General features: G+C 37.7%; 1 pseudogene; it reads left to right on the top strand.

Moving 5' to 3' along the window:
• The first annotated feature begins 260 nt into the window (after window positions 1–260).
• LOC143686285 (translation initiation factor eIF2B subunit gamma pseudogene) lies at window positions 261–1602 on the top strand (annotated as a pseudogene).
• Window positions 1603–24843: the final 23241 nt, after the last annotated feature.

Here is a 24843-nt window from a genome sequence, read left to right as displayed (position 1 = left end):
CTATGTCATTCAAATTAAGCAGTTTACAAAGGTAAAAGATTTTCCAGCTCATTCATGCGACTAGCATCACATTAATACCAACATCAGACAAAAGTCATCTGAAAGTGTGTAAGTTAATCTCCCTTATAATATAGGCATAAAATGCCAAAATAATTATTAACACTTAGAAATCCAGCCTTTTTTTTTAAAGAATATTAAATGAAAAATTAAAAAAAATTAATGGGAGCAGTTGCAGTGTGCCGGGAGCTCAGTTTATAAAAATGGAATTTCAAGCAGTAGTGATGGCAGTTGGAGGGGGATCTCAGATGACAGACCTGATTTTCAGCATTCCCAAACCTCTGATTCCAAGTAGAAACAAACCTCTCATTTGGTACCCATTAAACCCACTTGAGCACATTGGATTTGAAGAAGTCATTGTGGTTACAACCAGGGATGACCAAAAGATTCTTTGTGCAGACTTCAAGATGAAAATAAAACTAGATATTGTGTGTATTCCTGACGAGGCTGACAAGGGAGCTACAGGAGCCCTACACTCCCTATATTCAATATTAAGACTGATATGCTGGTCTCCAGCTGTGGTCTGATAACAGATGTTGCCTTACGTGAGGCTGTGGACCTATTCAGAGCTCATGATGCATCACTCACCATGTTAAGGAGAAAAGGCCAAGATGGCTTAGAACCAGCTCCAAGTCAAAAAGGGGAAAGAAAAAAAAAAGCAGTGGAGCAGCGTGACTTCACTGGAGTAGACAGCACAGGAAATGGGCTGCTCTTCATGGCTGATGAAGCAGCCTTGGATGAAGAGCTGGTCATTAAGGTATACATCCTGCAGAAGCACCCCAGAATACATTTTTACAAAGGCTTTGTGGACACCCACCTCTACTGCTTGAAAAAAATGCGTTGTGGATTTCCATAGGAAATAGTTCAATCAATTCCATCCGGAGTGAACTGATTCCATACCTGGTGAGAAAACAGTTATCCTCAACTTCTTCACAATAGGAACAAGAAGAAAAAGGGGAGGATCCACAGAAAAAGGAACTGAAAGCGTTCGATATTTATGGTTTTATAAAAGAAGCCAATACACTTCTCCCCTATGATGCCTGCTGGAAAACCTGTCAAGGAGACAGATGGGGAGATTTGTCCAGGTCACAGTTGCACTGCTATGTCTACAGCATGAAATAAGGCTTCTGTTTGCGAGTGAGTGCCCTGGGACTCTACGTGGAAGCAAACAGACAGGTACCCAATTTCCTGCCTATTCTCTATCCAGAAGAATCATTGATCCATTCATAAGCCCAGACTGTCAGCAGACACTTGGTTGGAGTTGACAGTCTCCTTGGGCCAGATACACAGGTTGGAGAGAAAGCACTCTGTCATTGGTTCACCCTGTGTCATAAGTGGTAGACTATCGTTAATTGCCTTCTCATCAGCACAGTCACCGTGGAGAAAGGAAGCAGCATCCAGAGCAGTGTCATCTGTAACAATGCTGTGATCGAGAAGGAAGCAGAGATCAAGGACTGTCTAGTTGGAAGTGGACAAAGGATTGAAGCCAAAGTCAAAAGAGTGAACCAAGTGATCATGGGGAATGACCAGCTCGTGGAGCTCTAAGTTTTGAGGAAGTCAGACTCCTTCCTCTTGGCCCCCCAAAACTGCAGTTGTTGGCTGGCCCAACAGTTTGACTCTATTTATTTCCCAATGAGACAGGTTTCCAAAGACATACAAAAAAGCAAAGTAGTGTTATAAAATGCCATCAAACAAGGTCTATCAGTATATGTGTAAGTGCAAGGGAAAATGTCTGGAGTGACATATAAGGAAGTCACACTGGCTACTGGGGGAGACTGGAAGTTTGAGATTGGGGGACAACTGGGAAGGGGAACTTCTTTTATTTAATCTTAAGTGCTCTGGAACTCTTCAGTTTTTACAAGGACGGATTCCTGAGCTGCTACTTCTGTAAGTTCCAAGAAATTTAGGGTTGAATAATGGAATACATTATAATAGGTCATTCCAAGAGACAGAAGGAAAAATTTGGAAATTTATATCCATGTTTCTCAAAAGAAGGATGAGGAATTTCAAGCTGCCCATGAAACAGATGTTCTTTATCCCAGAGGGTAGCCAAAGAATGGTCAATGGATGTTGCCAACTACTGGTTGAAAAACTAATAAATTATAAAGAAATCGTCTCATTTGATCTTCTGTGATAGCTGTGCAAAGCTAGTTTTTCTAAGTTCCAATAGACACCTACGATTTGTAGTGCAAAATTATTTTTCAGTACTTCAAAAAGGGCTGGCTATCAAATTTAGGGAAAGTAAGCTTTTTGTTTGGTGAAACAAATGGTGCACCAAGCAGTCATTTTCTTTTACATGCTGGATAGAGAGGTCATGTTGGTTTTTGGTTATCAGTTATTTCACTAGCATAATTTATTGGCTTATAAAAATGTATCACATTTCATGGGCTTTCCTAAATAACTTGCCTTATTCCCTGTCCTTGGATAAGTCATAAAATGGTAATAAACACATTTCTAAAGACTCACCTGAGAATTTCTCAAAGCTGGGATGAAGTGAATTTTTTGTTATATGAATGACAAAACTGGGTTTGAACAATTGCTCTCAGAGTTAGAATTAAATAATCCCAGGGCGGCTCCTTTACATCCTGTTCTCACAGAAGAGGAACCAATTGCCAGGTTAAATGATCCATCATTAAAAAAAAAAAAGAAAAAAGAAAAAAAGTTCTTCCCGTAGACATAAAACAGATACAGATTGCTTTCTTTGCACTCTTGAGAAGCTGACAGGGTCCCAGATGGAGGTGTTTTTCAGCTAGCTGTCAAGTGCTCCATCCATCAAAAACAACTATATCATCCAACAGAGTTTTCTTTCTCTGCCAAGAATTTTATTGGGTCAGGTAAGAGAAGCCAGGACATTATAAATCCAGAAAAAAAATAAAGGTTAGAAAAATGTGTACCAGAAATGAAAGGAAGAAAAGTATAATTACATCTAAATCCCAAAGGCCACATTTAGGGTTCTTTTATAGTGACTTAGTAATTTTTCCTTCTACTTCCTCTTTATTTTTTCCAGAAATATGAATTTCATGCCATTGGTCCAAAGAGGTTCCTTCTGTGAGTTCAAGGAAATGAAAGCTTCAGTCTTCGTTTTCCAGGACTGCTGAAGCAAAGTACCATAGTCTGATTGGCTTAAACAATAGGAATTTATTGTCTCTAGGTTTTGGAGCCTCGAAATCCACAATGAAGATGTCAGCAGGATCGTGCTTTTTCCGAAGTCTGTAGCATTCTGGCCAGCACTGCTGGTGACCCAAAGCTCAATCTCTGCCCCTGTCACGTAGACTTCTCTCTCCCCATCTGTCTTCTTCCTTGTCCAAATTTCCCCTCCAACTCCATCCATGTTGGGTTAGGGCTCACATTCATTCAGTTTAGCCCCACCTTAACTAATAAAGCCCTCAAAGATCCCGTTTGCCAATGGTTAACATCTGTAGGATCCAGAGCGTTAGGACTCAAACATGTATTTGTATGGGATGTGATTCAAAACCATATCCAAAGTAGTAGTGCTTAAGTATATTAAATTAGCATCTGCTGGCCAAATGCCTTTAATTCATAGGCCTAAAGACGCATTTAAAATAAAACTAAAGTGATTGGAAATGACCACACAACCCCAAAGAATCATTGCCCAGCAAATCCAGAAGTGTCTTAGAGGTCCGATACTCTCCATCAAAGCGCCATCAGTCTTAGCTAGACTTAGAAGCTGGTATTCCTCTAAGTAGTAAAACCATGGAAAAGCATGCAAATTCCACTCTTACCCCTGGAGATAAATTGTGAGTGAGCTGGCAGAATCTTTGCTTTCTGCTTTATCCTCAGTCCTTGTAAAATGCCATAGAGGGTTATGGAAAATATTCATTCTTGTTATACATTTTTTTTTACTTCTATGGAAGTCAATCGGTCACAGCAATCTCCCTTATGCAATCTGTTAAAAGTTATTCTATGTGAAATACATAAAACAGCTGTGATTGTTATATGCTAGAGCTGTACTCCCCTATCTGTCTGAGATGACACCTAGAAAATATTTGTCTGGCATACCTGGGAGAACCCTCTGGCAGAGGCACATGGCACCTCAAGTCTTCCAGTAGAATTTAGGAATATTGCAGAAAGAACCTTACAGAGTGGTCAGAAATAATTTCAACTGTCTCAGTGGTTGTAAAACTCAATTTAAAAATTTTATTGTAAAAATTGACAGCCATCCATATTTTACAGTACACCTGTAAGTTGTTAGTGGCTCAATAATGGATCCCCACATGCTAGTGGGGAAGCTGCATTAGAGAAATAATATACCCCAGAGATGGGCTTATCTCTACTGTCCCCATATGGGAAGAATTCAAATCAGAGATCTTCCACAATGGGTGAATTTCATATGTTCCCTCTCAGAAAGTCATACTCTTTCTCAATGTTAAGTTGAATGAAGAATGGTTTGTCATCAGAAATTTTCTTTCTCGGTGTTTTGATTTGCTAAAGCTGCCAGAGTCCAAGATACTAGAAATGGGTTGATTTCTACAATGGGGATTTAGGAATTTAATATATCCATACGAAGGCATCGAAAGAAAGAGAACTTTTCTGAGGAAAGGCTGTAGGCATCTGGGGATCCTCTGTCTCACATGAGAAGGCACACAGCCAGCGTCTGCTGGTCCTTCATTCCTGGTTTCATTGCCTTCAGCTTTCAGTTCCTGTAGCAGCCTCTCTGAGCTTCTTTGAGTCCACTGGAACTATTCTGGAGTGTTTCTCTCTAAACTCTCTCCAGTGTTTTCTGTATTTTATCCTCTCATAAAGGACTCCAGTGAAGGTTTAAGCCCCACCTTGAATGGGCTGGGTCCTATCTTAACTGAAACAACCTAATCAAAAGGTCCCACCCACAATAGGCCTGCCCTCACAGGAATGGATTTAAAGAATATGACCTTTTCTTGCATACTGGGTGTCTGCTCTGATCTGTTCATGAAAGTTCCTCCCCCTCTTGGGGGTTTTGGAACTTTTTCTACATTTATAACACTAAGTATGAGCTTACACTCTTTAAGAGCTGATGAAAGACCAGTTTTAATGCCTGGGAAAAAGACCAATCGAGGCTAACAAGAACTAGATACAATATCTGTGAGTCAGTCAAAAGTTTTGCTGTTTACTTTTTAAATGCAGAGGCAGTTTTTTTTTCTAAAGTGTGATGGAAGAGTTGGCTAATATTTTTATTTTTGAAAGGTAAATATGACCCTCTTTTTTCCTTTCTTATAGTGATAAAGTGATAAGACTTACTCCTAAAACAGAAGAAGAAGCATATGCATTGAAGAAAATATACCACCAACTTAAGGTAATAAACTGACCACTCACTTAACGGCGAAATTATGTTCATATAATGTATATACAGGACTTTGCTGGCTGAAGTTGAAAACTTTTAATTAATTTGCCACTGGAAGAAAAGGCAAAGTGATAACTTAAAAGAGCTTTTAAAGGAAAGTTAAGGTTATTCAAAAAATTATTGCATACCTGACACAATCTGCTTACTAGTTTATTTATTATCCATTTCTCCTGAGAAGACTATAAGCTTCAAGGTATCTTGTCCATTTCACTCACCATTGTAGTTTCAATGAAGGTCTGGCATGTTCTAGAAGCTGTATTTTTAAAAACATAATTAATTTAGTTTATAATTTTCCAGAGTTTCGCATTTTCCATCTTGAAATCCTCCTGGCGATCATTTAGACACGCTTCTTCTAATTAAAACTTGGGAGCAGAAGGGAGTTGAGAAAAATGAAAGTTAGAAATTCAAGTCAATTAATTTTGCTGTTTCTGTGGCTCTAAGAGAATCTCCTGGCAGTTTGGAGGGCCCTGATGATTGAATCTTTCTAGGGTTTTAGTGTTAGAGAATTTCTTACCTCCCGATTGACTGAGTGTTAGCTTTAGCCAAAAAATTGTGATGAGAAGTGTAGCGATGGGCTCTCTTCTGTGGATACCAACAACAGAAACATAACCCATACAGTATGGGGTGATTCGCTTCATTTTAATGGATAGCAAAGCTGATTCCCAAGAGGACCTGGTTTATCCTGAATATGGGATAGAAAGCACTGGCCTTCATGACTGAACTGCAATCCTATCTGAGGAATGTATTTGGGTTGGAGAAGGAGGATTAGACTTTATGTCATCTGGAAATATTTGTAACAATCAATTTTTGGTCTTTCTTCTTGGTTTCAGTTTTTCTCTTTGGCATCTTGGTTTCAAATATCAAATTTATATGCAAATGATGACTTGAACTTTTGGCTTATTGATATTCCTTTCTCCCACCCCATTCCAACCTCACATACATTGCAATGTCCAGTGTAAAGATCATGTGTCATTAAGGGCCTGCCCTGAGTGAGGATGCAGGAGCATTCCTCATTGTTGCTTTAGCTAACAACTGAGAGTCTGGCCTCAGGGCTTTTCCTAAACCTCTTCTCTTCTTCTAAGGAATCTCTGCTCCTGTGATTCTGACATTAGCTCTCTTCTAGTCATGTGTAACCATCAACCCCAGGAATCACTATAGTTAGTTCAGCAACATTATCTAAATGCTATCTGAACACTCAATCTGCCAGCAACTTAGCAGTTACAAAGAAAGTTCCAGGCCAAAATTTGCCTTCATTGAAATTATGTTTTAAATATATCACTGGAAATAGTCATTTTCACGTTGGAGCCCAGTATTTCTGGGAACAGCTCATCTGAACCAAATACTAGAACTAAGCATTTGTCAAAAAATTTTTTTCAATTTGTAATTTATTTGCACAACAGGCCTTACAAAATTTTGAAAAACTGAATTACACATAGTTATATATGTGACAATCAAAATCAGTAGAACAACCTTAGGCAGGTCTGCAGCGATTGTATATAAATTCTCATAGATCATCAGAGATGGAGCAAAAATATATTCAACATAGGACTGCTGGCCTTGGAGAAAACAAGTGTGTGTATATGGTGTCTTTTTTTTTTTTTTTAAGAGATTAAAGGAGAACATTTCTGCATTATGTTTTCATTTAGTCTTTAAGGAAAGGTAGTAAACTGGGGGAGGAAATGATTTGCATGTGAAGTAGCTTAGAGGCCATCAAGAGAAGAAAGAAGGGGCTGCTGGTGAGGAGAGAAGGGAGGAAAGGCAGTTGATATTGGAATATCCATGATGCTCTAGCAATCCAATTCCACGGAGAATTATGTCCACCATTCTCAGTCACTAAGTGCCAATCAGAGGGCTAAGTGCTTTCCATATGTTCCCTCATTTTAACAGCTCTATAAGGTATATGCTATTATTATTACTATTTTACAGATGAAGAAACAGAGAGACGCACAAAAAGTTAGGTAGTGCCTTTGATCATACCTGAACAGTGCCAGTGATCATACCTAAAACCCCATGGAAGGCCCATATCTTATGTCTGGTCATTCAGTGGAAAGGAGTAAGTCTGAGTTTGCAGAGCTTCAGAGTCAAAACTCAGCATGTGAGCATAATCATAGTCTTATTTAGTTTGTGCCTTGTGTCAAGAGACAACAAGACCACCCACGGTTCAACAACTTGCTAGGAAGACTGACAGAACTGAGCAGATAGTTGTACTAATGGCTATGATTTATTACGGCAAAAGGATCCATAGAAAAACCAGCAAAGGAAAAAGGGACACCAAGTAAAGTCCAGGGGAACATCGTGTATGAGATGCCAAGAATCCTCCCCCAGTGGAGACACAGAGGATGTACTTAATTACCCCAGCAACAAGTCGTGGCATGTGCAGTGTTGTCTAACAAGCAAACTCATTGAAGACTCAGTGCCCATAGTTTTTACTGGGGGCTACTCCCGTAGGCACCCTCTGGCTAGTACATACCAAAATTCCAGACTCCCAGAAGACAAACAGGTGTTCAACATAAACATATTGTTTGCACAAACAGTGTAGACACAGTGTGTCACTCCTACCAGTGTGGGAGATGGGGACCCACCCAAAATCCTATGGCCAGCCCAGGACCAACCTAGCAGATGGGTCTTTCTAAAGATAGCCATGTCAGGTCTGCTGTATTCACTCTTTTCTACACATTCCTTCACTCCCTTTCACTAAAGTTATACTTTTATTGGGCTGCAGTGTGAGGTAGTGAGCTTAGAAAAATTCCTACCTAAAGGCATCATTTTAACTTTTAGTTTTAAATTCAAATGATTTCACCAAGTTATTCCCTTATACTACTGAAAACAGCAATTCTGGTCCAACAAAAAAAAGCAGCCTGCAGAGAATAAAGAGCATGACTGTTGTCTTATGTCCTGAGTTGCTCGTTGGACAGAATTGGGGCCATTGCAAACACCCTCTTTGGACACCCTATACACTGCCTCCAGGAGGAAGGAAGGATTTTCCACATTCTTTTCCTAAAGCACAGCGTGGTAGGCAGAATTCTTAGATGGGACCCAAGATACTTGCTCCCTGATGCATACACCGTGCATAGTCACTCACTTGATAATGTTACATTATATGGCAAAAGGGAGGTTGTCTGGAGGTGGCACCCTGATCTAATCCAATGAACCTTTAAAGAGCAAAGTGTTTTCTTCAAGCGTTCGAGGAGGAAGAATTCGGAGAGGTGTGTGCTTCTGCTGTTCTCAAAGAAAACTGCGATGAATGGCCCACGGGAGCCATGTGGCAAGGAGTGCAGGCAGCCTCTGAGAGCCGAGGGCAGATGCACAGCAAGAAAATCAAGACCTAGGTCCTGCAACCACTAGGAACTGGATTCTGCTGCAACTTTATGGGTTGGGAAGAGGACCCTGAACTGCAGATGAGAATGTGGCCAGTTTGCAGTAAGTTTGTGCAACTAAGTTTGCAGTAACTTTTGTGACAATAGAAGATGAATACACTCAGTAAGGTAATATCCTACATCTTGCTTTTTGATGGCTCTTTGTTTAATATACGAATATTTTAACTTAATTTTCCCAATGTCACTGGTTGTAACCAAGCATCTTTAGAAAAATGAAAAAGTGATTGTACTACATGCTTAAGCTATAAAGTCACCATATCTTATCTGGAACATGATCAAAAGAAAAATGCATGTGCAATGTTGAATGGAACCTAAGATGGTACAGTCAAAGCATAGCTAATTAGACATAGAACTGCTGTTACAAAGCTGGTTACTTTCCTAATTAAATTTTATGGTTTTGCTGAGGAATTAAACAAGAAAGTTAAGCAGAAAACCATGCCCCCAGAGAAATGGATTGAAAAGGCACCAACCAATTAAATTCTTAATTAAGAGCATAACCATGATTTAAATAAAGTTATGAAGAAAGGAGGTCAGTTTGCAGGTGAGTAAAATTAGTCTGAAAACCATGTTTTGCCTACATTTCTTCACAAATTCATTAGGCTTTGAGGGAATAAAAATGGCTTTATATAAGATTGTGAAAGAAATCTCCATCATAGAATTGGCACATTGGTGTTTAAAAGAAATAATTAACTAAGCTTCTGTTTCTAGTTTTCTCATTAGTAAAACTATAGGATAGAAAACTGTCCTGTGTCAAAAAGTTTGTCATTTCGAACTGGAATACAGGCTCAGAAATATTAGTTGGCTTGTCAGGTATTGCTGAGCAAGAAGCCAGGAGTAAAAATCCCATGGATGGCACTTCACCGAGGAAGGTTTGGTCCCTTCTTTGTGTAGGTGTTGTATGTATACTTCCTGCTGCCTTTCTGGGTCACGACTGGCTTGTGCCCCCCGCCCCCTGTTCTGTAGCTGAGTGCTTTCTCCTCTGACCTTCTTCTGGCCACTCTGTTACTTGACAAAGGCTGTGGATTCTTTTGTCCAACATACACAATAACCAACTCCTGAGACACTATGGTTTCAAAGAGAGAAAGAGTTTATTGCTAGGCACAAAGGAGGAGAACAGATGGCCTAGGGGTCCATAATCTATCTCCCCGAACTACAGTCATTCTGATAGTTTTATTAGAGGAAAAGATGGGCAAGGTTTAGGATAATGAGCACAGTGGCCCCAGATGATGTAGTTAAAGGGGATCTAATTATCGAGCATGCACATGTTGATTATCTGTATAGAGAACGTGTGTAAGACAATGGCAGAATGAGGTATAGTTCCCTTGTAGGTTAAAATCTAAGCAACCATGCATGGCAGGTGAGTCCACTTTTGTTAGATCTAGTCTCAGTTATCAAGATAACTTTGGACTTGAGGTGAGTTAGTTCTGGACTGACCCAAAACCCAAAATTAAGGTAGCTGGATTACAATTTAGGAATTTCAGGAATTTCCCTCTGTCCACTCTAATATGCCAAAAAGCAAAAAGGAATATCTACATAGTGATTCAGTGATCAAAATCATCCCTTAAATCCTGATTTCTCAGTTATAACTTCAAGTTTCACACCTAGACCTAGAGGAGCTTGGAGTGGGGGTATCCCTGGGACTTTACAAGGGCAAACATGTAGCTACATGGTTTTATGGATTGAGAAACTGATGAGGAAGAGGATTGGTGAAAGGACTAGTGCCATGGGAGTTTTCTCCCTTTGTCTTCAGAAACTGATGCTGTTAGTATAGGATATCTAAATGATGGCTGTGGGAGGCAGAATTCTAAGATGTTCCCCCACCATTCCTGGGCACTGGCATACACACACCTTCTCACAGGTCTCCCATCAAACACTAATGTAGTTACTGCTGTGAAGGGATTTTGCAGATGTAGCTCAAGTTCCAAGTTAGTTGCTCTTAAGATAAGGACATTATACAAGCAGGCTTGATTTTGAGCCCTTTAAAAGCAGAACATTTTCTCGAAGAAAGCACCATTCATGTTGTGAACTGCCATGTGGCAATGAGCTAAAGGTGGTTTCTAGTTGCTGAGAGCTGTCCCGAGCTGACTGGAAGGAAAACAACCACAAGGAAATAAATGAATTCTGCCAACAGCTAATGAGCTTGCAAGAGTACCCTGAACCCCAGAGAAGAACCGCAGCCCCAGACATTACAGCTCAGATCCTGAGCAGAGAATCCAGCCACGCCATGCCAAACTCCTGACCTTTCAAACTTCTGAAACCATAAGCTGCTGAATTTGTAGTAATTAACAATGAAAATGCTAATACAATGGCCTTAAACAGCCAACAACTCGGTGGCCTAGCTGAAGATACACACAAGCCTTATGAGTGAAATTGAAAGGGAAAAGGGAGGAAGAGATCAAAATCTGGGGAAGGAAATTGCAGTTCCACTTACTACTTTGTAAAGTAGTAAAGTAGCATCGTTTGCTTTTTTTGAAAAATTTTGAAAAATTTTTCAATTTTTTAAAATTGAAAAATTTTTGAAAGAAAATCAAAGTTTCTCATTCAGGGCGATGTCCAAATACAGTTATGGATTAAGTTTCAGGAACACAATTTTCAGACATGGCATATATTTTTTTTTCTCTGTGTGACAATTGTGATTAGTAGACTAAATAAACATATTAAGAGAAACAATACAGTAAGTGGAAAAACAGGAATACATTGGGGTGCATTCTTTCAAAAATTAAAAAAAAAACAGACAGAAATTTACATAAATAACATAAAAATAAACTAATAAATGGTGACTAACTACAAAAAGGCAGAGGAAAGGGAAATACAACTGCAGAAAGCAGCTACTACCCCTAAGACTGAGAAAGAATACCCAAGAAAGGAATTACGAACTTGATAGAATCTCTTTCCACAATTCAAAGCTGAGAGTCTAGACGTCCTTGGAGATGGTGACCCACTGAGTGGCGGTGAACTTCTCAGTGGTGTCGATGGATGAGAGTTGGTCAAGAGGAAGTCACCTGCTGCGGTGCCAGAGAAACTGCCACATTGCCACCAGCAGCCATGCCTTAGGAGGGCAAAAAAAGTACACTGAACCAGAAAAAAGAAGCTCCTTACTCTGTAGTCTGGCATTGTCCCTCTAAAGCCATCTATTGAGAAAGCCTAACATTTCACCAGCTGGAAAAGGAGATATATTTATATGGTCTGGCTGCAGCATCACAAAGCAGGACAAAACTAGATAGATTTGAGCTGAGAGGTAGTAAATCGATTTTTGACATAGCACCTTTTGCAGCCTTAGGGTTATGGTGGTTAACAAGATAAATCAAGGTCTTTGCTCTCAGTGATCTTATGTCTGGAAATAGGATGTATGTTCAGGTATAGGAAGGGAATGTAGAAAAGTGGAAAGGCTGTGGGAAAGGGTAGGTATCGAAGGATAACATAAAATCTGACTACACCAAAAAGGGGAGAGAAAAAGATTTGGCAGTTATCATACATTTACCACGTGCTAAGTACTATGCTAGGTGCCACATATATATTATCTCATGTCATCCCACCATTTAAAAAGAGTTTGGGATTATTATCCCAGTTTTATAGATAAAAAACTGTGAAACATTCTGTCTTACTTCGGCAGAGGACCCTTCCCAATTTAGGGAGTTTCTTTTTTAACGTAATTTCAAGAGTCTCACCTGAAATCTTAATCAGGTTAAAAAAACAAACAAACAAACCTTTTTCTGAGATTATTTGGTCAAATAATGGAGAAAAAGAGACTAAAAATGTAGGTGTGCTGGATGGATACAGGTGGGAGCTTGCCACAGGTTACGATTTAATCTGTAAGTGATACTGGCCTGTGCAATCAGTCATCTCTCCTGCAACATCCTTAGCATTCGTGTTTCCATCTTAATCAAGAATATGTTCAAAGGATCTAAGCATGTTCTATCTTAGTGGATTTGAATAATTGACAGCAAATATTTGAAAAGTTACTTTTCATAGCATGGATATGTGGCACATTAACGAGAAGCTGTTAGATAGGAACAGGGATTTTTATTTTAACAAATTTAAAGTTGACTATCACAGACCTTTTTATCTATATTTGAAAAAAATTTGAGGAAAGAAATTTACGTATTCTAAAAAAAATCCACATTGACTTTGAAATAAAATTTCTCACAGTTGCCTGATCTCTTTCATGAGCCTAAGAGCCCTAATGAATCAAGGTTGGTCAAGATAAATGGTATACTACTGAATATCAATTCTCATAGGTGTTAGGGTTTTTGCCTTGCAAAATGTATTCCTTAATAAATTGTACACATAAGGTGATGCCATACAATCAAAAATATATTCAATCGCAGATGAAGAATATAATATATTCAACATGAGCCATAAAAGTGAATTTTCTGATTAGTAATATTTAGCCTCTTTTTCCTCATCAAAACCTTTGAGTAATGGTCTCTAGAGCAAGTCCATAAAGCCAGAAGAGGACATCAGCGGATAGGAGTAAGGAGTTATTAAGGGAATATTAGTTTCCTAGGGCTTCAGAACAAAGTATCACAAGTTGGGAGTTTTAAAACAATAGAAATTTATTGTCGCATAATTCTGGAGATTAGAAGTCTGAAATCATGGGGCCACCAGGGCCATGAGCCTTCTGAAAGCTGTAGGGGAGAATCCCCCTTGCTTCTTCCTAGCTTCTGGTGGTTTGCTGGAAATATGTGGCATTTCTTGGCTTGCTGCTACAAAACTTCAATCTCTGCCTCCAACCTTTTTTGTTGCTCAGATTTGGCCTCTCTCTGAGCACAACTCTGCAAGTGAAATCATTATGTTTCCACCTATGCCCTAGAAAAGCCATGTTTTAATCCTAATCCCATTTTGTAAAGGCAGTCATTTCTTCTGATCTCTATTTAGTACTGTATGTTCAAACGTTTAATTAGATCATCTCCCTGGAATGTTACTCAATCAAGAGTGGTTGTTAAACTGGATTAGGTGGAGATGTGTCTCCACCCATTCTAGGTGGTTCTTGATTACTTTACTGGAATTCTATAAAGGAGGAAAGTTTAGAGAAAGCAGGAGATTTAGAGAGAGCAGAGCAGAACAACATAGCCACAAGAAGCTGAGAGTCTACCAGCCAGTGGCCTTTGGAGATGAAGAAGGAAAATGCCTCCCGAGGAGCTTCATGAAACAGGAAACCAGAAAAGGAAGCTAGCAGATAACTTTGTGTTTGTCATGTGCCCTTCCAGCCAACAGAGAAATTCTGACCATGTTCACCATGTGGCCTTCCCATTTAAGAGAGAAACCTTGAACTTTATCAGCCTTCTTGAATCAAGATATCTTCCCTGGATACCTTAGATTGGACATTTCTATAGACTTGCTTTAATTGGGGCATTTCTACCACCTAAGAACTGTTAACTTGGAACTTATTAAATTCTTCCTTTTAGAAAAGCCATTCTGTTTCTGATATATTGCATTCTTGAATCAAGATATCTTCCCTGGATACCTTAGATTGGACATTTCTATAGACTTGCTTTAATTGGGGCATTTCTACCACCTAAGAACTGTTAACTTGGAACTTATTAAATTCTTCCTTTTAGAAAAGCCATTCTGTTTCTGATATATTGCATTCTGGCAGCCAGCAAGCTAGAACAGCCCCCTACATGGGACATGACATCTAGAGATAAAAGTCTCCCTGGCAATGTGGGAGATGACTACCAGGGACGAGCCTGGCCCTGGCACCACGGGGTTGACATACCTTCCTGACCAAAACAGGGAAATGAATTGTAACAAAATAAGGTATCAGTGGCTGAGAGAGTTCAAATAGAGTTGAGAGGCTACTCTGGGGGTTTTACATGGTCCCCTATGGAGAACAGGGTGAATGTGTTCTAAATACAAACTCAGTACTATTGAATTTGCACCATTACACATTCTAAGTCTGTTTGTTGCTATAGCTGGTGTTACTTTAACCAGTAGAACGAAAACAGACTCCATCTCTGGGACTCCAAAGCTTAAACTCTGTGAATCAAATGACTATCAGAGCAGTTTAAATTCTGTAAAAGCTAGCATAACCTGAGAATTTAGAAATATACACATTCCCTCAATAGTTTTTTAATGCAATTTTAGTACGATATATTTATACACCATAGAAACCATCTGAAGTTTACTACCCTGGCTTATAGTATCATCACATAGTTGTGCATACCTTCCCATGATCAAATTTAAAACATTTTTCATTACTCCAGAAAAAAATAAATAAATAAAATAGAAAACCCTAATCCTCCCATATTCCTTACATCACCCCCCATTATTAACCAATAATATTGGTGTGATACATTTGTTACTCTTTATGAAAGAGAATTAAAATATTACTGTTAACTATAGTCCCTGGTTTGCAGTAAGTACATTTTCCCCATATACCTCTCTATTATTAACTACTTGTAACAGTGTCATACATTTGCTCTAATTCATGAAAGAACTTTTTTTAAGATTCACTGTTATACATCCTCATGTTTTAAACTCCAACTTTCCTTCTGATGACGTACATAACCCTAAACTTCCCTTCTACCGCGCTCACGCACCATTCAGTTAGTTATTCTCACAATAACACGCACCCTCTTTCCATTTCCAAATGCTTAAGTTCAACCTAGTTAAACATTCTGCACATATTAAGCCACCACTCTCCATAGTTTGGCCTGATTCTATATTCTGGTGACCTATATACTGTACTTTATGTCTGTGAGTTTACATATTATGACTAGTTCATATCAGTGACATCATGCATTACTTGTCCTTTTGTGTCTGACATTTCACTTAACATAATGCTTTTTGTAAGGTTCATCTGTGTTGTCCCGTATTTCAGGACTTCATTCCTTCTTACTGCTGAACATTATTTCCTCATATATGTATACCTCATTTTGCTTATCCATTCACCTTTTGATGGACCCTTGGGTTGTTTCCATCTTTTGGTGATTGTGAATAATGCCACTGTGAGTGACAATGTTCAAATGTCTGCTCGCATCCCAATCTTCCAAGATGCTTTCAGATCTTCCAAGAACAAACCGTGTAGCAGGATTGCTGGGTTGGACAGCAACTCTATTCTCAGCTTCCTGAGGAACCACCAAACCATCCTCCACAGCAGCTATATACCATTTACATTCTTACCAGCAGTGAATTAATGTTCCAGATTCTCCATATCCTCTCCAACACTTGTACTTCCCTGTTTAATAGTGGCCATTCTAGGAAGTTATCAGGTGATCTCTCATTGTGGTTTTGATTTGCATTTCCCTAATAGCTAGTGAAGCTGGGCTTTATAGCTGTTTATATTTCCGCTTTGGAAAAATGTCTATTTGTGTCTTCTGCCCATTTCTAGTTGGGTTGTTTGTCTCTTTATTGTCGAGTGGTAGGATTTCTTGACCTCATAAGATTTTTATTGAACACCATGTGCTAGGCATTGTGTGATTCATACATTGTGCTTTGGGATACAACAGTGAGTAGAAACTGGACCTTCAGAGAAGGGACTCAAAGATATTCAATAGGTCATGTGGGGCAAGAAAGGAGAAATTTGTAGTCCCTCAAACTTTATTTCAAAGTTATTGCTCACATACATTCAATGATCTAGTCAGACTCATTTATTCACCATTCTCCAAGTATGCTTTATACTCGCCTGTTCCTGGCTTTGTTGGTATACAAATATTTAGTGACTTCTGTATATCAGGCACTATTCTAGATGCTGAGGGCTATGGCCAGACAATCCCTGCCCTAAAAATATCTCCTATTCTAGTGGAGGGATATTGATTAAAAACAGCAAGTAAAAAATATATGTCAGATGAATGGTCCTAAAGTGTAAGGGGCAAAAATACAACAGGGAAGAAGATTGGGTAGTGGTGCCTGGAGTGAAATTTTTAAAAATGGTCAGCTGTGATTCCCATACTTTCAGGATATACCTGTTCCTTCCATGTCTACCTGTGGAAAGGGCTGGTCTCAGATGCTGACTCATGAGAAAGCTTTCCCTGAATGTCTCAAGTAGATATGCTCATTTTCTTCTTGGAACCCTTGAAACACTCTTTTCTTATGCAGCCTGTTCTCTAAATTCTAGTTTCCTTACTGAAACACATGTTCTCAATCATGCTAGAGTTTTGAGGATTAACAAGTCAATTTGATTAACATAACCTAAGGTTAATAAATTATGGCTGTATTTATCTTAAACCCACAGAACCTCCATTATCATCCAACACGCTTTGCTGTTGACAGTTGACATTTTCTTAACATCCTTTCACTTTTTGCAACCAAATTGCTACCCCTACACTCTTCCCACATAGGAATTCTTGAGGTTCCAGTGTGCTTTTTTGTGCCTCAGATACAAAGGAAATGTCTTTAAAAAAAAAAAAAGAGAGAGAAGAGAGAGATGTATTGAAGTTTTTAATCCAAAGAAAGAAAAATGTTAATGGCATGCATAGATTTGAATCAAGAGGGCAGGATGGTGTGAACAGGCGTGTGAGAGATTTTGAAGGCAAAACAAAGCAAAACCAATCAATTAGAAAAATTACCTTCAGTTTGAATTGAGGGATAGTTAAGAGAGAGGTTTTGGAGATAATGGTGCTTAGTGGTTTAAATATCTTGCTTGTTTTCAAAAGGAGAGGGAAGAGGAGAGAGAATCCAAATTGCCTCGGAACCTCTTTCAGACTATCTCACCAAATAAGCACCACCAAGCCTCAGGTCATGTTAAAGGAAAACCATAAATACCACAGATCTGAGTTTCCCTAATGCTCTTCAAAGAATCTAAAATTATTTATCTTTTCTTTTTTTTTCTTTAACAAATTCATGGACATGCTTTAGGAACCATGAGTTTCATTTAATACCCATTTTAAATTTATTCATCCTTTGTTCCTTTTACTAATATTCTTCATTTCTCTTGGGAAAGTCATGATCTTGAAGAATATATTATAATACATATCAGGTATAGAAGTCTGTCAAGAGCAAATGTGTTTGTAATTTCATGAGTTGAATAAGCTCCTAACCATTTCTCCTCAAGGAATTTTGTAAAAAGAATTGCTAAAATTAAAACAGTTTGGGATAAATCCTCCAGTCTTTTCTGCTTAGAAAGTAGGTGCATGTGTATAATTGAGTGCTCAAAGTGATCCTCAGAGTGCAATTTAGAAACATTTCAAGAATGCAGTTCTTGAATAGTGTGTAGAAGGTTAATTCATAGAAATCAAGTGAACCTTGGACCGAAACACAACTTGCTTAAAAATAGAATAAGCAAAACGTAGATAAAATTTCAAAAATGGGCACTGAGTATATCTTTCCAGTATGGCCACCTAAAAATCAGTTTTGTGTCACCTTAGTTTCTTGCTTGTAATGAGAACAACACTGGCTAATCTTTTAAAGGAAGGTACTTATGTTATACTTTTCTATGAAGGGGTTCTGAAATCTTTAAAAATGTGGGCTTATTTAATTCTCATCGTTCTCGGACAGGTAACGAATCGCCAAGTGGTATTTATGATGGGGTTTCATTTTCTGCTAGAGAACACAAACTGCAGTTTCTCTTGAAGCTGAAATGGAGCTGTAATTTCCTGACATCTGGGTGAGGTGGTGACCTGACCCCATTCCAAGTCTCTCCAAGTTCAGCAGTTGTGTTCCAGTTTTGTTTTTATTTCTGTTTCTCTAAGACCATTGTCCATGTCTTCATGTAGACCTTGATGAGATGAGGAAGTTGAAGGAAGCTGCTTGTAAATAATAGCTTTGTTTGTATTTTAAAGGAAGCAGACATTTGGAGTGTTCCCAGTCCATCAGAGGTTATTTTGTTACTGTATGTTCTTTGTGTTTTGACATATGCAGGGCTCCAATGGACTTATAAACCTTTTGGATTTATTTATTTTTGAATAGATAATAAAGTGCATTCATCATGTTGAAACTTCAAAATGTTCAAAGGATACAAACCTCCCTCCCAGTTTTCTTCCCTAGCCACCCAATCCTCCTACAGAGGTAACCATTGTGACCAGTTTCTTAGATTTATTTTATGCAAATCCAAGAAGATGTCATGTTTTATTAGAAACAGTGCCACAATGAAGGACCTCATCTAAATGTCATTTCAAGTAGGATAAATTTTCAGAAATACAACTGCTGGGTCAAAGCAGGCATGTATTTTGTAGATACTTGATAGTATTTTATAGACACTTGATAGTACTTTATAGACATATATTTTATAGAAAACATAATTTACAGATATTTTTTCCATTTTCCCTCAATAGAGGCTTTAACTATACACACTCCCATTGGAAATATATAAGAATGCCTATTTCTTTATGTTCATGTAAACATAGTATGCAATTAAGTTATTGAACTCAAAAAGACATAATAGACCAAATGAGATATTCAATGTATCAAAAAATTTATCATGCTTTCACACAGGTGTACAAATTTAAAATAACTTGTATTTATCTTCAAAAAAGAGAATGCTTTTTTAACTTAACCTTGATATAAAACTTCTTCAAGATATGGGTTGCATCTCATTTGTTACAACCACAGTTTTGCCATTATACTTCTGGTAGATTTCTAAAGCTCAACCAACTGAGAAATTTTTCAAGAAATACTTAATACCACAAATTTCCAGCACTATCAAAGAAAGAGAAACAATATCTCAGAGCAGCTTATAATTTTGTTTGGCCACTATCAGGAAAGTTTGAAATATATCTTGTGAGAAGTGGAAAATATTACTGTATAGTATTGAAAGTATTTGTAGTGCGATAGGCATTTCAAAAAGATCTGGGGAAGCTGGTGTTTTTTAATATTACTTATAAGTCAAACTACAGAGAAGTTCTGCCAAGTGAGAAATTAGTTTTTTGGACCATTTAAATGTATGTTGCATGCATCAGCACAGCTAGTCCATTCCACATTATTAATATATTATTTGTAGAGGTGCAATCTAGACATCTGATATTCAAAATGAGGACATGTAGTCAACCATAAATTATGCCACAGATGTCTTGTAATAGTTCTATTTTCAGCAATTACAGGAAATTCTTAATATATTATTATATAAGTGTATGCACATATGCACCTGAGAGTCTTGCTGCTCTCCTTAGAGAGTACTGTTTTGACAAAGTTCTCAAGCATTCAACCCTATTTGACCATGTACAATTATTTTGATTAATACCATAATCTCAGCTTCAGCATTTATGAAAAGGGTTAGTATTTATTCATGGTCCTCTCTTGAAAATCTTTGTTCTTGCAGAGTGAGGTTCTTTGAGGAAATATTCTTTTTGGTTATATTAAACTGAAGCAATAATAACATGTCTAAATTGGTGTTCCTAGAGTTTCTTATGGGATAAAAAGCGCTTCTCATTCAGACAGTTATAACACCAAACACTATTTCACACCATTTGAATTGGTTGGTGCTCTTGAGAAAAGTGACTTTGGAATACTGCTTTGTGCCATTACTAATTCATTTCAGTTAGCCAAATTTTGATAGCAGTTGTTACCAAAATGTGATTTATGAAGGGGAACAGTTTCTCCCATCTTTCTGAAGCCAGCCAGTTTGTTAAACTTAAAAGTAAGAAATATTTTATTCTCAACATGCTATTTTTTTTTAATAATCTGACTGTAAGTTATAACTGCCCTAGCAGAGTTCTGTAGAGACCCTTCACCCTAGTCCGGCAACCTAGGTCGGCAATTCTGGATGAATCCTAAGAGAGCCTCCAGGGCATCATCATGGTGTTCTCAGGATTATAATTTGTTCACATGGTGATGGCATCTATTACCAGGTGCTTTTAAATCAATAAATAGGATCAGCATTTAAACATTCTCCACTCCCAGTTGAATAATTTAGGAGCTTTTAAGTCTTTTACCAAATCACCATTGATTTACAATGCAGTCACGTTAAGCTGAGCCTCACTAGCTCTTTGCTTTGGCTGTTTAACCACTGTGACATTACCACTTACTGTTAGTCACATGCTTTTTAATTTCCATGCATGATGAATCCTAAGTCCAAGTCAGGTAGCATAAAGTACACTGATGTTAAAATGCTACAAGTTAAGGGGGTGCGAGAGTAGTTCAGTGGTAGAATTCTTGCCTGCTAGGCAGGAGACCCAGATTTGATTCCCAGCCCATGTACTTCCCAAACAAACAAAAACAAAAAAACCAAAACAAAACAACCAAAATTCAACAAATGGTGCTGCAAAAATGGGGTACTCACATGGAAAAAGAATGAAATGTGACCCCACCATACAGCATAAAAAAAATACTATAAGTTAATGAAAATATCATTACAATAATAATTCTGCAAATTCCTTTCATGATGATTTCCACCAGATCCGTAAATTACACAAATCTGATTTAAAACATTATAAAAATACTTTAAAATGACCCTACTACTTCTAAAATAATGCTCAAAAGAGGAATTATTGTGATATTTTCTAGTTTTGCTTTTCCTTTATTGCTAATAGATTAGCCATCCCCATGATGTGTTCAGTTTGGGAAAGGGTTTATAAAAAGTAGACTGAAACCTCTTAGTTCATCTAGGGAAAAGTGTAATTGTTTAGAAGCAAATATTATAAAAACAGTAAACCAGCAGTTGTTTAAGTATAAAATTCAAGAATCCTAAACATACAAACATGAAAGAAGTTTTTCTCTATTTTTGATGCTATAACAGGGAGATAAATTTCAATGTACATTTACATGCATTTGGTCCCCTAGTTGAGCCCAATGGACTATTTAATTTTAGAGTATATGTCAACAAATTATGTTGCCCTTATACTAAGCAGAATTTATGTGATAAATGGAAAAGATCAAAGTTTTGTTTTTCCATATTGCCAAAGATTAAATTTAAAATTTTATGCATAAACCTTAACATTCTGATCTCTAATAGAGTATTTAACCTACAAATACCAATTGGGAAATGCAGACTAGGTGTTTGAAACCACTCTCCCATTCAAAACAAATGTGCATGAAAAATAAGTACTTTCCTAGAATTATCAAAAGTAAATAAGATGATAAGGAATTATTGGATAAAAGTCCAAGTGAAGATGAAAATCCAGAGAGGTAACATGAATATTTGTAGCTACTTCTGCTCTGGAGGCATTTACTGCCCAAGAACTGGTAGCTAAAATGCTCAGAGGCCACTTTGACAGTCTTTTAGGGTTGAAGGGAACAAACCAGAAACCCGGAGCTTGCCAAGGTAAAGTGACCTGTGCTTTGGGTTGGTAATCCTCAAAACTTCACCCTTAGGAGGAATGATGAACCAGAAATAAGTTGACCTGCTTTGCAACATCTGGTTAGCTCAGAAAATCTCAAGTCCTGAAATTGGGTTGTGATTATGGGTAGATAGTATTCCTCAGGAGCAAGCAGAGGTAATCCCTGAAAGGTAACATCATCCTGGACCTCAAATGATTTCTGCAAATAACTTTTTTTTTTTTTTTTTTTTTTGCATGGGCACTGGGAATCAAACCCCAGCCTCCAGCTGCAGAGAACTCTACCTACTGAGCCACAGTGGTCTGCCCTGATTTCTGCAAATAACTTTTAAATTAAAATATCCACATACAATGAAGGGTAACTAGATAATATGAGACAATAAAACAACATCAATAGGAACCAGAATAAAGGAACAAAAACAAATCCATGTGACTCCAGTTAGTGTATTATGAGACATAATACATCATTTATGTTTGTTGTGCTCATAAAGATAAAAGTTCACACTCTAAAAAAAAAAAAATCAGCAAGAAACTAAAAACCATATAAAATGATGTTACGGAATTGAAAGAAAACAGAACTGAAAAGCACAGCTGAAATTAACTCAGTGGATAGATTAAAACAAATTAGATTCAGTTAAAGAAAGAATTAGTCAACCAAAAGAACAGAAAAAAACACCCAGAGAAAAGCATGAATAAATCAAAAAATGAAAAATACAGAACAGCTAAAAGACATAGAAGATATAATGAAAAGACCTAACACAAAGTTTCAAAATGGAGAGAAAAGGGAACATAAGCATTATTTGAAGATACAATGCCTCATCTCAAAGTATGCTCCCCCTCCCATGATACTTATTAATTACAGAAGCAAAAAGAGTAAACTTTCAATGAGGAGATATGTCAGACACCACATTAACCAAGTGCTCAAAAATTAACATCACCGGTAATGAGATGATAAGTCAATCTCGTATGCTTCCAGAAATGATATACTGATGATACAGTGTAAACTTCTGTCATATTCCTATCAAAAATGCCTAATAACAAAGAAGTCAATTGGCCTGTACTCTTTAAAAATGTGAAGAACATGAAAGACAAAGACTGAAGAATTTCTACAGATTATAGCTAATTAAGATGTCACTTAAATATGACTTGTGAGCCGTATAGGATTCTGGACGAAAAAAAAACACATTGGGGAGACAATTGGCAAAATAGGCATAAGGTTTATGCCTATTAGTTAAGTAACTAATACTTCTGTATAATTTGTTTTTCTGATTTTGATCACTGTGCTGAGATTATGTAAGACAATGTCCTTAATTTGGGGAAATACAAACCAAAGTGTTTAGTTTGGTTATCACATCTGCAACTTACAAAGTAGGGTGAAGAAGGAAAAAGAGGAGGAAGAGGAAGACGAAGAAATTCACACCTGACATAAACTACAGAAAACCAAAGACAGGGAAAAGTTTTAAAGCAGAAAGAGGACAATTAGAATGGGGTGGGGAATGTAATCTGTTTTCATTCATAGGAGCAACAGATTAAGAATTGATTTATCAGCAGGAGCCCTGGAAGCCAGAAGTCAGTGGAATAATAGCTTTAATTGAAAAATAATAACAGCAACTGCCAACCTATAAGTATAGACCTGGCAAAACTATCTGTCTAGAATGAAGGTGAAATAAAGGTAATTTTAGACAACACTAGGAGAGAGAGAGAGTTCATCAGCAACAGAGTCTTACTAAAGACATTGTTAAAGGGTATTCTTTTGGAGAAGGTATAGCTTCCAAACTTAAAAAAAAATAGAATGAAAAGCTAAATCACAAAAGGTGGCAAGAAAGTTGAATAAAATGATCAAAGAATATTTCCTCAAAATAGTTGAGGAAATTAGGAAGCGCTTAATAAAAAGGGTATTGTTATGAAAATTAAGGGAGCAGTCTCCTTTCAGGAAGACAAAGGAGGGTCTGTTTGGGAAGAAGTCTATGTGGAAACTGTGGGCAGCTGGTACTGTTTTGCTTTTTGATCTAGGAATGGTCACATGGATTTTCCCTTTGTTTTGTTTGTTATATTCTATAGCAAGAACACTTTTAAAAGATGGCAAGGCTACCTCAGCCTCTCCTTCTCGAAAGACCACATAAAAATTAGGAAATTGTTCTTCAAACTCCTGAAGGAGCTTACAAGTTTGAATAGATTTGAGAGTCAGGAAAGCTTTAGAAATGCTGTCCTCTTACTCCTCTCCCATTGAAGATGCTACCATGTGCTTCCAGGCAGCAACTTTCACAGGTCCATAAGATCTGGGGTTTTTTTCTTTTTTTTTTTTTGGCATGGGCAGGCACCAAGAATCATACTCGGGTCTTTGGCATGGCAGGTGAGAACTCTGCCTGCTGAGCCACCGTGGCCCACCCCATTAGATCAGATTTTAATTGCTTTGATACTACATTTCTATTGTGCCCTCTGCTCCTCGCCACAGTCTAGAAGCCTTTGAAGTTCATTTTAAACTAGGTATATTGTTCATTAACAAGGTGGCGTCTCTCTCAAAGTCCTTTTGAAGAGAGATGTTCTACCTAAAAATATTGTTGAAATATTGTTGAAATATTTTTATGCATCTTTTAGCTCATTTTGAACTTTCTGTAAATCAATCTTTTTAAAACGGGGGGGGGGGGGGCGTAAAGAAAACTAAAACTTCCACATTCCTAGCTACCATACCTGAAGGTTCTCTGTGCAACTTCTGATAACTATGGAATCCCAAAATCTACATTTAATGTAACCCTGGCTTCTAGTTTCTATTACTTAAGATCTTGATAAATCAGTTTGGATTCAGCCAGAGTGAAAAGTCAAAGAGAATCGCTTGCTATTTTGACTGAGAAAATTGCTCTGATTCTTGCTTGAGAATAATTTTCTATTTCTAGGGGCATTTTGAGTTGCTCATTCATCG

This window comes from Tamandua tetradactyla, chromosome 6, assembly GCF_023851605.1.
Source record: "Tamandua tetradactyla isolate mTamTet1 chromosome 6, mTamTet1.pri, whole genome shotgun sequence".
NCBI classification, from domain to species: Eukaryota; Metazoa; Chordata; class Mammalia; order Pilosa; family Myrmecophagidae; genus Tamandua; species Tamandua tetradactyla.
The sequence above is the reverse complement of the archived record's forward strand: the minus strand, read 5'-3'. Positions and strand labels throughout refer to the sequence as shown.